This window comes from Muntiacus reevesi, chromosome 4 (assembly GCF_963930625.1).
Source record: "Muntiacus reevesi chromosome 4, mMunRee1.1, whole genome shotgun sequence".
NCBI classification, from domain to species: domain Eukaryota; kingdom Metazoa; phylum Chordata; class Mammalia; order Artiodactyla; family Cervidae; genus Muntiacus; species Muntiacus reevesi.
The window spans coordinates 7,457,361-7,471,201 of NC_089252.1; the positions used below are offsets into that span (position 1 = coordinate 7,457,361).

The following is a 13,841-nucleotide window of genomic DNA, read 5'->3' on the forward strand; positions in this document are numbered from 1 at the left end:
ACTAGGACTCCTGGGCCGTGGAAGATGCGTTCTGTATCCACAGCGCCTTCTCCTGCCTCTGAGATCCGTGCTGGCGGAGGGACCACACCCTCCTCCTTCTCAGCCGTCACTGGCGCTCACCCCACTCTTGGAATGTAGTGGTAAATGCTCTCTGGTTGTCACTCAAGAGCAAGATAGATGGAAGTTCACCAATTTAAAGGTGATCTTTAAAAAAAATTCACACTTTATTCATGAGCATGTGTGCGTGTGTGTTAAGTCACTTCAGTCGTGTCCAACTCTTTGGGACCCTAGGGACTGTAGCCCGCCAGGCTCCTCTGTCCCTGGGATTCTCCAGGCAAGAATACTGGAGTGGGTTGCCATTTCCTTCTGCAGGGGATCTTCCCGACCCAGGGATCAAACCTGTATCTCTTATGTCTCCTGCTCTGGCAGGTGGGTTCTTTACCACTGGTGCCACGTGGAAAAACCCACAAGCATAGATTAGTGAAATCTGTTATGAATATATGCATGAATAGATTAATCTATGCATTAATCGGTGCGTGAAGTGTGTTAATCTATGCATGAGCATAGATTAAGGAAATTCTGAATTTGTTCTGCAGGTAGTTTTCCATTTTAGAAAGTAAAATATTTTATTGGAGCGTAATTGTTTTACAGGGTTGTGTTAGTTTTTCTGCTTTACAGTAAAGTAAATCAGCTGTATGTATACTTAAACCCCCTCTCTCTTGAGCTCCCCTCGCGTCCTCAATGCCCCTAACCCGGTCATCGCAGAGCGCTGAGCTCCACTCCTGTGCCATGTAGCAGGCTCTCGCTAGCTGTCTGCTGCACGTGTGGTAACATCTATACATCCATGCTACTCTCTCAGTTCGTCTCCCTTTCTCCTTCCCCTGCCACAAGTATCCACAAGTCCCTTCTCCACATCTGCGTCCCTTTTCCTCCCCTACAAACAGGCCCATCTACAGTACTATTTTTCTTTCCATATGCATGCATTATTATACAATTATTTGAAATAGTAAACACTTTTGTTTGTTTTCCGATTGTGGCCAAGCCAGTCCTTCCTCCACTTTCAGAAATGAGAAAATTTAAATGGAAAAATGATCCGATCTGTGTCTGTTGAGGATGTCACATCCTTTAAGCATGTTTATTTAAGGACTCATTCTGTGGTCAGAGCTCTGCCATTCTATGTTCTGAAACGCCCTGTGTTCTTTTCTCTTTCTGTGATACCCTTGCTAATCTCCAGATCTCACTCTCTCTCTCTTTTCTCCACTGCTTTTGAAAATGTCATGTGGTGAAGGCTGGGAAGATGTCTTTATGAATCCAGGTAAGATGCTGCTGGTGAAGCTGGGCCAACCAACCACGGGGCAGAGGATCCCATCCCATCAGGCCTGGGTAAGGGTCCCTCTCGGTGTGTAGGTTCCTAGGTAAAGCAGGTTCCAGCCCCCTGGGCAGTCCCAGTGAAGAGTGGCAGCTGCTGGCTGTTAGGGAGAAGCTTGCAGGGGTGGGTGCATCCCCACAGCATCTAGAGGGCCTGGGGGTTTGCAGGGAGTCTGAAGTCTTGTCAGTGTCCACGTCGAGCATGGCCCCTTCTCAAGTCTACAGAGCTCCCTGCAGTGCAGGGCTGTTTGGAGCTCACTGCTTGGAGACCCCCAAGCATTAAAGCAGGTTTTTCCGTTTTCCCCTTCATCACTTGCCTTTATCTGTTACACAGGACACGGATGTCTGAGAGTTGAAGTTCCCCAGAAGCCATCTCCTTTCTTAGTGTTGGCCCCATATATATAAGATATTTTTCCCAAGTTAAAGAGGCTTATATTCAGATATTCAAAAGAGAGCTGTAAGAGTGAATATTCAGCTTGCTTTTCTTTAAATGCTGCTGCTATTATTAACTGGAGATTTTTGCAAAGCCACGGGAGATGAAAGGGCTGCAAGTTCCCGTTTCCTTACTTAAAATGTCTTCTGTTTCATAGATCTTGTCTTCTGGCTGTAGGATTTTGCAGAAATTGCTTTCCAGTTTCTCAGAGAAATTTGAATTGGCTAGGAATCCTGTTGGTAAAGATTGTGAACTCCCGGTTTTTCTGAGCAGTGTGTTTTAAAGACTGGGTTTTGCAATTCAGTTAATTTTATTACATCGTTTCCTTCCATGGCAGCTGAAGTAGGTAAGTCCTCAGACACACATTTATATGATGTCACACATATTATTTATTGATGAATTGTGGGGATGTGCATGTGTCGTTTCTTCTGTGCCCCTTTTAGCTTTATATCAATAAAATGCTCCTTAGTCATTTCTCATGTCATTCATCAGAAATTCTTTTTATTTGTTCTGCACAAAGCCAACTGAAAATACTGAAGAAATGTAATGAAGTAGTTACTTAAATAAATATTGTAAATAGTGATGTGCCAGAAAATGCTAAATGAGGAAAGAAATTGAACACGGGGTAGATGCCATGAAACTTAACCAAGCATCTGCCTTTCATGTCCCCAGCAGATTTTCTTAGGGCGAATAACTTTGCATTTGGTTAAAGGGCCTTTGAGAGATCTTGGTGAGCCCAGAGTCAGCCTACAGAGTGGCTTTTGCTTGGCTTGAAATCAAAATGACACTTTTTATATCCCAGGGTTTCTGTGAACATGGAGAAATGGGCAATTTCTAGAGGCTCTGTTTTTCTAAGACCTGATTATGTGTCTGTTCACCGACTTAGAACTGTGCCTTATTTGTCTTTTTTTAAAAATTGAAGTACAGTTGATTTACAATGTTGTGTTAGTATCAGGTGTATAGCAAAGTGATTCAGTGATACATATAGTAATATATATGTGTAGCAGATATATGCATTGTTTTTCAGATTCTTTCCATTTAGGTTGTTACAAGATATCAAATATAATTCCTTGTGCTATGTATGCAGTAGGTTCTTGTTGTTTGGTTTGCATGTCTCTAATAATTAGCCATGTTGAGCATCTTTTCATGTGCCTTTTGGCTATGCATGACTTCTTTGGACAAATGTCTATTTATTAGTAGACCTTCTGCCCATTTAAAAATTTTTTTTTATATTGAGCTGTATGAACTGTTTGTATGTTTTGGCAACTAAGCCCTTCTTAGTCACATCATTTACAAATCTGTCCTCGAATTCCATAGGCTGTGTTTTTCATTTATGGTTTCCTTTGCTCTGAAAAAGCTTATAAGGGTAAGTCCCACTTATTTATTTTTGCTTTTCTTTCTTTTTCCTTGGAAGATTGACCTCATAAAACACTGATATGATTTATGTTAAAGACTATTTTTCGTATATCCTCTTCTAGGAGTTTTATGATGTCATGTCTTATATTTAAGACTTTCAGCCATTTTCAGTTGATTTTTGTGTATGGTGTGAGGGAATATTCTCACTTCATTGATTTGCGTGTGCCTTACTTTATGTCAATATTCAGGGATCTTTGTTGAATGAATGAATGACAAAATCGGTAAAACGTCCTTACCTCCCGTCCGTCATCCTGCTTACGTCTCCCACCGCCCCTTCCTGCACAGGTGCCCCCCTTCCCTCTCTGCTCTCTGGGGGGCACCGTGGCCAGTGGGGGGCTGGCTCCTGCTTCTTCTCTGACTCTGCCGCTGCAGGTCTGCCCCCGGCCACTCGTCTGGGGGAGCCTGCCTCTTTTCCTTCCATGCAGAGAGCAATCTAATGGACGATTTCACACTAATGTGTGGGCGCCTGCCAAGAGCAGAGGTTGTTACGTGCATTTTAACAAGGACAAGTAAAGAAATTGATTTCTAATTATAGGATGTAAGGCATCATAAAATAAGATTTTTAGAAGCGAGGGCCTCCTGGGAGCCTGTTTTGCCTTTGTGTGATTCAGCCCAGTTGCAGAGTGGAGAGGAAAACTCGGGAGTATCATGTGTGGTCCCTTCCCGGAAATGAGGGCCGGGGCCTCAGCCTTGGCTGAGGGTGGCTCTGTGAACGCCCCCTTCTGTGCCATCTGCCCTCTGGGAGACTCACCTCTGATCCTCAGTCAGAGGTGGCACTCGTCATGCGTCTAATGCTGGTGCATAATAAGGACTCACCCAAGGTTTGTTATATTTTGCTTTAAAATGTTAGAAATATTTAAAGTATCTGAGACCAAATGTTTTAATGTAGTCTAGGCAATTCACTAACACAATTTAGTCTCCAGTGGCATTAGTGGTAAAGAATTCGCCTACCAATGCAGGAGATGTAAGAGACGCGGGTTCGATCCCTGGGACAGGAAGATCCCCTGGAGGAGGGCGTGGCAACCCACTCCAGCATTCTTGTCCGGGGAACTCCATGGACAGCAGAGCCTGGAGGGCTATGGTACGTGGGGTCAGAGAGAGTCAGACATGACTGAGGCGACTTAGCACACATACATGGAAGGGTATGATTAGAGTTGGTATTAATCTTTTGATTCTTTTTCTGGAAAACTCTGCCATGCAGAAACTCTACGTTAAATTTCCAAACCTGGGGTGGTGGCGGGGGGGTGGTCAGTTGCTAACATTTTAGCAGAAAACAAGCCAATGTTCCTGGGCACTATTGTCATTTTTGGTTTTACAAGACCTCAGAACTAGACTACTTATAATTCTTACATCCTGTGGGTCATTTCTTTTTCCAGTTGGGAGAAATTGCAGTGTATGCCCCAAAGTTAAACTATTTCAACAGACCTTATGGTACTGACTTAAATAAAAAGCATCATTTTCATTGTACCACGACTGAGAGATTGCAATGTGTTCTTTCAGCAATTAAAACCCTTGAGGGTTAATTGGGAGATTTGGATTGACATATACACACTACCATATATAAAACAGGTAACTGATAAGCAGTCTCTGTATAGCACAGGGAACTCTATCAGTACTCTGTAATAGTCTATATGGGAAAATAGCATTAAAACATACTGTATCTGTGTATACCTCAGGGCTTTCCAGGTGGCTCAGTGGTAGAGAATCCACCTGTCAGTGCAGGAGACACAGGAGTCTCGGGTTCGAGCCCTGGATCGGGAAGATCCCCTGGAGAAGGAAATGGCAACCCACTCCAGTATTCTTGCCTGAAAAATCCCATAGACAGAGGAGCCTGGCGGGTTGCTGTCCATGGAGTTGCAAAGAGTCAGACGCAACAGGCACACACATTTATTTTATGTGTATAACTGGTATGTATGTATAACTGATAAATGTATAACTGATTCACTTTGCCATACTCCTAAAACTAACAGACATCGCAAATCAACTGTGGTGGTGGTTTAGTTGCCAAGTGATGTCCGACTCTTGTGACCTCATGGACTGTAGCTTGCCTGGCTTCTCTGTCCATGAGATTTTCCAGGCAAGAATACTGGAGTGGGTTGCCATTTCCTTCTCCAGGGGATCTTGCTGACCTAGAAATCAAGGTCAGATCTCCTGCCTTGCAGATAGACTTACTGACTGAGCTACGAAGGAAGCCTGTACTTAAAACAAAGCCAAAAAAAAAAAAAAAAGCCATGAGGAAAGTTTGCTGTGTGAGAAGGCCTGGTCACCCTTCACATAGCATCTAGGAGCTCCATGAAGCTGCTTGGGGCTGCCTGGGATCAGGCTGGGGGTGTTGGGGCTGCAGCAACTGCTTTGAATCACAGAGGGTTTTAATCACAAGTCTGGGCAGCCTGAGTTGCAAGCCTTTTACTGTTTGATGCTCAGACAGGGGCATCACATTTTGGACATGAGGCAAACTGTGTCTTACTATGTCATTTTGGGGCCGAATCTCTGACTTACCATCCAGGACATGCCTGCCTGATTCTGGTTACGTCCTGTGTTTAAACAAATGACTGAGCTGGTCCTGCCTCCCCAAGGGCTTTGTGGCGGGTGTTTTTATCTCTTGACGCAGCTCTCATTCTTCCAGCTTTATCTGCGTGTTTCTGTCAAGCAGTCTTTTAGCTTATTTTTATCTTGTTTGGTTCCCTTACCTCTTATCTGCACTTTAAATGAAGGACATGGGGAGAGGTTTTTTGTGAAGACCCCTGATTTCCCTAACCGGGCGGTCTTGCTGCTTCTGATCAGTTCTGTGGAGATCCAGATTGTACCGAAATTCAGCCACCAAAGTCCTCACTCCCCGTCCCCCATGCTGGGGCTGCTGGCTAGCAGGCTGGGTGGCTTAAACCACAGAAGTGTGTTATCTCGCAGCTCTGGAGGCTGGGCATCCAAAATCAAAGTGTCAAAGGTCTGGTTCCCCCCGAGGCTGCAAGGAGAGCCTGTTGCATCATGTCTCCCGGCTTCTGTGTTCTCTGGCCATCCTTGGCGTTCCTTGGCTTGTGGATGCATCACCCCGATCTCTGCCTGCATCGTCACAGTCTCCCTGTGTGCCTGTCTGTGTCCCGAGTTCCCTCGTTTGCAAGGACACCCGTCTTGCTGGATCAGGGCCCACTGTCCTTCAACTCAACCTCACCTTACCTGATGCCCCTGCGGCCACCGTGTTTCCAAACAAGGTCATATTCTGAGGTGCTGGGGGTAGGACTTCAGCACAGGGATTTTGGGAGCACAAAATTCAACCCACAACACGCCAAGCATCACCTGGGAGAAGTCTAGGTTTTTGGAGAAATACCATCACTCGTTTCGGTGCTTTCTACATTTGAAACGATGACACTGCTAGAGTTTGCGGGTGGTCAGAGCGTGTGGTCCACACGGCTTCCTGTGGGTGCTCTAGTTCTGTTCTGCTTGAAGCAGCTGGACTCTCGGTTCAGCGTGGCTCCGTGTCTGACCAGGCAGAGTCGGGGGGGGGGAAAGTCACCGCGGCCAGTTCAGCCTCTGGGTCTGAGCTCTTCCTCCCGCCTGCGGCCTCTGCCGCTCCTCCTGCCCTGTGGGGGCCCCCGCAGTGGCCCCTGCTTCCCTTTCTGAACCTTACTGCCTGCTTGTGATCAGGAATTTGGGTTTCTATTTCTTTCTTTTTTTAAAGGAAGCTCTTTTTAATTTTATCTATTTCTTTATTTTCAATTTTTTTGACCACACTGCATGCCATGCGGGATCTGAGTTCTCCGACCGGGAATCAGACCTATGCTTCCTGCACTGGAAGCATGGATTCTTAACCACTGGACCACCAGAAGAGTCCTTGCGATTCTGTTTCTTTTTCTTGCCTTTTACACCTTTTATTTTGCTTTAATTAGTTAACTATTGAGATACAATTGGCCTATAGCATTATGTTAGCTTCAGATGTGCTGCATAATGATTTGATACTTATACGTACTGTAAAATCATCACCCTATGTATATACAGAATTTAAAATTTTCTTGTGCTGAGAACTTTTATTTTATTTTTTTTTTAAATATTATTTTATTAGTTGGAGGCCAATCACTTTACAACATTTCAGTGGGTTTTGTCATACATTGACATGAATCAGCCATATAGTTACACGTATTCCCCATCCCGATTCCCCCTCCCACCTCCCTCCCCACCTGACTCCTCAGGGTCCTCCCAGTGCACCAGGCCCGAGCACCTGACTCATGTATCCCACCTGGGCTGGTGGTCCGTTTCACCATAGATAGTATACATGCTGTTCTTTCAAAACATCCCACCCTCACGTTCTCCCCCAGAGTTCAAAAGTCTGTTCTGTACTTCTGTGTCTCTTTTTCTGTTTTGCATATAGGGTTATCGCCACCATCTATCTAAATTCCGTATATATGTGTTAGTATACTGAGAACTTTTAAGATCTATTCTCTTAGTGATTGCTTGTTTTTCTTTTTTAAAATTTTATAATTTAAAAAATTTGTTTGACCTCACTGCATGGCATGTGAAATCTTAGTTCCCTGACCAGGGATCAAATCTGTACCCCCTGCGTTGGAAGCATGGAACCTTAACCACTGGACCACAAGTCTCTGCTTGCTTATTTTTGAGAATTTTATCTCAGGCCCCTTAAGAATACTTCCACAGTCCCATGCAGTCAACATTTTCTCTTGCGTTTGTAGGGGACACTTTACACTGGCGAGTTTTTAGGGAAGTTCTCAGCTGAGCACAGATGTGGTCTCCATGCAGTTGGGGGTGTACAAGGCTTCCGCTCTGCTCACTTCTCATCAGCTGGTGTAGATGCGGTGCTCTCCTGTGAGATGCAGGGAGCTCAACCTGGTGCTCTGTGACAACCTAGAGGGTGGGAGGGAGGTCCAGAAGGGAGAGGACATGTGTATACATACGTGTGTCCATAGGTCATACACACAGGTGTATGGCAGACACCAATACCACATTGTAAAGCAACTATCTTCCAATTAAAACTAAAATATTTTAAAAATGAAGTGCTCTTGCAGAAAGCTTCAGGCCATTCTGGCTGTTGAATTTTTAGTCTGTTGGAAACCTCAGCAGGAGAAGGTGTTGTCTCAGGCTCTGCCCCGGGGAGAGGTCTGACTGAGCAGGGGTTACGGATGTGGCCTTTCTCGGGAGGGCGGGTGGGATGACCCAGGGATGGTGAGTGCAGAGGGGAGAGCAGTGGAATCCCGGGAGGACAACAGCGTTTTAAAAGACCAGCAAAATCCATGGCGGATTCATGTCAATGAATGGCAAAAAACACTACAATATTGTAAAGTAATTAGCTTCCAACTAATAAAAATAAAGGGGAAAAAAAAAAAACCCAGCAAAGAAAGAGGGAAGGAGACCAGGGCAGGTGAGGAAGGAGAGGGGCCAAGCAGGAAGGTGTGGCATCATTGAGGCCGAGGCGTTTCCAGCAGGGCGAGTGCTCAGTTCTGAGGGTCAGGAGCGTGGGTGACTCTGGCAGCGCGGGGCCTGGTGGAAACGGTGCTCCTGTGCTGAAGCTCACGTTGGAACTGAGCAGGCGGAGTCCGGAGCAGCGGATGCCCTGCAGGATTCTGAATGGAAGGGGAAGAAGAGGGTCAGTGTCCAAAGCAGGCTTTCAGGGCCGAGGGAGACCTTGCTCAGTGCCGAGGAGTTTTCCGTTTCCCGTCTTCCCTTGGAGTGTTGGCCAGGGCGTCACGTGGCACGTCTCTCTGCTCTTCATAGTTCTGCAAATTGGTCCTTAGATTTAGAGGCTTGATCACAGTCAGGTTTGATCACTTGGGCAAGGCTGCTGCTTCCAGGGTGGCGTTGTGGCGACGCCAGTGCCTAAGTTGTGAATTTGCCAGCATGGCTGACGGTTGCTGGGAAACATTAGTTGCTAAATTGTGCCCAACTCTTTCACCACCCCATGGACCGTAGTCCGCCAGGATCCTCTGTCCATGGGATTATCAAGGCAAGAATACTGGAGTGGGGTGCCATTTCCTTCTCCAGGGGATCTTCTCCACCCAGGGATCGAACCTTCGTCTCCTGCATTGGCCGGCAGATCCTTTACCACTGAGCAATCTGGGAAGCCCTACTAATTCATTTAGGCATTCTAAATGTGATACTAAGCACATTTCTCAATATTAACAACAGATAATTGCATATTGTCTGCCAAGTGAAACTGCAATTTTTTTTGTTGTTGTTATTAGAAAAACATCAGTTGATGTTTTACTCTGTGCCAAGCACTGTTCTAGGTCCTAAGGATAGAATGATAAATGCAGGTCTGGGTTTATGAAATCTGAAATAAAACTCAGGGTTTTGTGAGGTTGGTGACTTTTGTGGCAGAGCTGCTCACGTTGCAGGCAGAACCAGTGAGGACTGTGAGGGAGGACGGTGAGTGGCTGGGATGTGATGGTGGGCAGGCAGCGGTGGGATGCCCAGAGGCACCTAGGAACATGGGTGGTGCCCAGGGACTGAATGGTGCTTGGAAACAGCAGTGAAGCACTGAAGTAATTTTCTGAAATGATCCGTTACCCTGCCAGAAAAAACACAAAGTGCAGAGGATTTCATCATATTATTCTACAATAAAAAAAAAAAAAATCACATGAAAGCAACATGCAGACAAACCTGTTAGAATGGCCAAAAGCCGGAACACTGACCATACCCAATGCTGACAGGAAAGTGGAGCTCATTCATTCAGGAATTCTCATTCATTGCTGGTTTCCATGCAAAACGGTGCAGCCACTTTGAAAGACGGTCAGTGCTTACACAACTGAACCTACTCTTGCCGTGCAGTCCAACAGTCTTGCTTCTTGATGTTTGCCCAAAGGAACTGAGAACTTATATATCCACATGAAAACCTGCATGTGGTTGTTTATAGCAGCTTTATTCCTAAGTTCCCAAGCTTAGAATAAAAAGATGTCCTTCAGTTGGTGAATGGCACTGTGGTACATCCTGAAGACAAAATATTGTTTAGTACTAAAAAGAAATGAGCTATCAAACCGTGCAAAGACACAGGGGAAATGTCAATCGATATTACTAAGTGAAGGAAAAAGTGGAAGTGTTCATTGCTCAGTTGTGCCTGACTCTTTGCTGCCCCGTGGACTGTAGCCTGCCAGGCTCCTCTGTCAATGGGATTCTCCAGGAAAGAATACTGGAGTGGGATGCCATTTTCTTCTCCAGGGGATCTTCCAACCCCGGGATGGAACCCAGGTCTCTTGCATTGTGGGCAGATTCTTTACCATCTGAGCCATGAGGAAAACCCTGGAAAAAGACTACATACATAGGATTCCAACTGTATGACAATCTAGAAAAAGTAAAATGATGAGGCAATAAAAAGCTCAGTGGTTTCCAGGACTGAGGGATTATTAGAAGCACATGGAGGGTTTTAGAACAGGGAAACGCTACATGACATGGTAATGATGGATCTGTGTCTTTACACATTTGTCCAAACCGTAGAATGTGCAACACCAAGAGTTAACTCTAAGGTAAATGATGGATTTTGTGTGATTATGATGTGTCATTGTGGGTTCAGCCTTGATAAAAGATGTTATCATTCTGTGTATGGTGTTGATAATGAGGGAGGCTGTATGTGTGTTTACACGCGCACACACACATACAAAGGCAGGAAGTATCTTCCTCTCGATTTTGTTGTGAACCATAAACTGTTCTAAAAACTAGTCTTTCAAACAAAAGACAACACAGACTATTCTATGTGTGCACTACAAATCCATATGTAACTAAAATATATATAAAATTAACTGGTTTTCATTATTTTTTGTTTCTGTTTTTAATCAAACTCTTCCTTCCCTTTTAATGATGTCATTTTGATCCCTCCTTTAAGCAGATTCCCTTTCCAGTGCCAAGCGTGTCCAGGTGCCGGGTCGTCTCGGGCTTGTGGGGTCTCTCTGGCTGTTGCTTTCAGGGTCGTTCCATGTCGCTGAACATGTGCTGAGCAGGGGGGCCAGGTGGCCTGCGCCCCAGCAAGCCTGCGGGCAAGGCAGGCTCTGCAGCCCTCCTCGGGGTCTGGGTTCTGTCGGGACACCAATCAGCCATGCGGGTCATCGGCAGAGGTTAATGGGGGCGAGTCTGCTGCAGAGTCAGCTGCCTCTGGGGTGGGGGCCTTGACCTTCAGCCCAGTTTGTGTCTAGTGATGGGGGGGTCGGGTCCTCACACAGGGCCTGTGCTGTGAAAACCTCCCAGTGCCTGCTCCCCAAGGGGTCTGTCCACCCGAGACCCCGAGCAAGACCCATGGAAGAAAATAAAGCAAAACAAACAGGGGCTTTGGCGCTGACAGCAGAACTGCAGCAAGGGCAAGCGGGCCTCTTACTCCCCAGGGCCCAGCAGGCTCGCAGAAACTTTTTGTTGCTTTTTTTTGTTAAAATTGTGTGTCCCACGTTTCCTTCTCTTTTCTCACACCTTCCTCTCCCTGTCTGAATTTCCGTTCTCGTCTGTTTCCTTTAAGCTTTTATTTTCTTCTTATGCGTGTTCTCCCTTTTTTTTTCCCCCGCCGCTGGGTCGTCTTGCTTAGAGAGGAAGTGTTTTCTGTCTGGAGCGTGAACTCTGAGAATTGCTGTGTGGCTGCAGATTGTAAAGTGCGGTTTCTCTTGCCAACAGCGGATCCACTCGCTGAAGAGGAAGCTAGTGTTTGGCGGACATGAGACTTGCATAGACAGAGTATTGGAGTTTAACACAGATGGCATGTCTTGTTGTATTTTATAATAAGTTGTTTTTTCAAGAGTGGTTTCCCTTCTCCCCTTCTGTCCTCTCATCTCTACTCTTTTTTCTTTATAGGAAGTATATTTTGCATGTAATATTATATTAGTTTCAAGTGTACAACATAGTGGTTTAGCCTCTTAACCCCTTTCCCCTGTCTCACCTAACCCCCCATTCCCTTCCCCACTAGCAACTGCCAGCTTGTTCTCTGTGTCTATGAGTTTGTTTCTAGTTTGTTCATTTGTTTTTCATATGGTATTTCTCTTTCTCTATCTGACTTATTTTACTTAGCATGATACCTTCTAGGTCTATCCATGATGTTGCAAAGAGCAATATTTCATTATTCTTTTAATGGCTGAGTATATTCCATTGTGTGTATATGCCTCACCTTCTTTATCCATTCATCTGTTGATGGACACTTAGGTTGCTTCCATCATCTTGGCTATTGTAACTAATTCTGCAGTGAATATAGGGGTGCATGTATCTTTTCAAATAAATGCTTTCATTTTCTTTGGATAAATACCCAAAAGTGAGATTGTTGAATCATGTTGTAGTTACATTTTTAATTTTTTGAGGAACCTCTGTTCTATTTACACAGGCTGTACCAATTTATCATGTTCCTACCAGTGGTGCACAAGGACTTCTGTCTGTCCTCATCCTCACCAATACTTGTTATTTCTTGTCTGTTTTACAATAGCCATTCTGGCAAGTGTAAGGAGCTGTGTCATTGTGGTTTTGGTTTGCATTTCCCTGATGATTGGTGATGTTGAGCATCTTTTCATGTGTCTGTTGGCCATGTGTGTGTGTGTCTTCTTTAGAAATATGTCTGTATTTATGTTTTTATGCCAGTATCACATTCTTCATTTCTGTAGCTTTATAGAATAGTTTGAAATCATGAAGTGTGATGCCTCCAGCTTTGTTCTTTTCCAAGATTGTTTTGGCTCCGTGGTTCCATATAAATTTTAGAATTATTTGTTCCCTTTGTTCTCTTAAAATTATCAGGGACTCCAAAGAGTCTTTTGTTAATATAGTTTATAACTATCAATATTTACTGTTTTAGAAATTAAAATGGTGTAAAACTGAAAAGACCAGAACTTACAAATTGTTGTTGTTCAGTCATTTAGTTGTGTCCAACTCTTTGAGACCTTATGGACTGCAGCACGCCAGGATTCCCTGTCCTTCACTGTCTCCTGGAGTCTGCTCAAACTCATGTCCATCGAGTCAGTGATGCCATCCAACCATCTCATCCTCTCTTGCCCCCTCCTCCTCCTGCTTTCAGTCTTTCCAGGCATTAGGGTGTTTTCCAATGAGTCAGTTCTTTGCATCAGGTGGGCAAAGTATTGGAGCTTTAGCTTCAGCATCAGTCCTTCCAATGAATATTCAAGGTTGATTTCCTTTAGGATGGATAAGCTTGATTTCCTTGCAGTCCAAGGGATTCTCAAGAATCTTATCCAGCACCACAAATTGAAAGCATCAATTCTTTGGTGCTCAGCCTTCTTTATGGTCCAACTCTCATATCCTTACATGACTACTGGAAAAACAATAGCTTTGACTAGACAGACCTTTGTCAGCCAAGTGATGTCTCAGCTTTTTAATACATTGTCTAGGTTTCTCATAGCTTTCCTTAGAAGAAGCAAGTGTCTTTTAATTTCATGGCTGCAGTCACCATCTGCAGTAATTTTGGAGCCAAGAAAATAAAATCTGTCAATGCTTCCACATTTCCCCCTTCTATTTGCCATGAAGTGATGGGACCAGATACCATGATCTTAGTTTTTTGAATGTTGAGTTTTAAGCCAGCTTTTTCACTCTCCCCTTTCACCCTCATCAAGAGGCTCTATGATATACTTTTAAATAACTTCTCTGCAGAGTACATCATGTGAAATGCCATATTAATAATTCTCCTGGCAATTTTGATTCCAGCTTGTGAATC

At 44.6% G+C, this 13,841-nt stretch overlaps 1 protein-coding gene across 1 annotated transcript in view; it reads left to right on the plus strand.

The window, feature by feature from the left end:
* CD226 (CD226 molecule) overlaps positions 1–13,841 on the plus strand; it is a 76,798-nt gene that overhangs the window by 27,951 nt on the left and 35,006 nt on the right. The window lies entirely within an intron of this gene.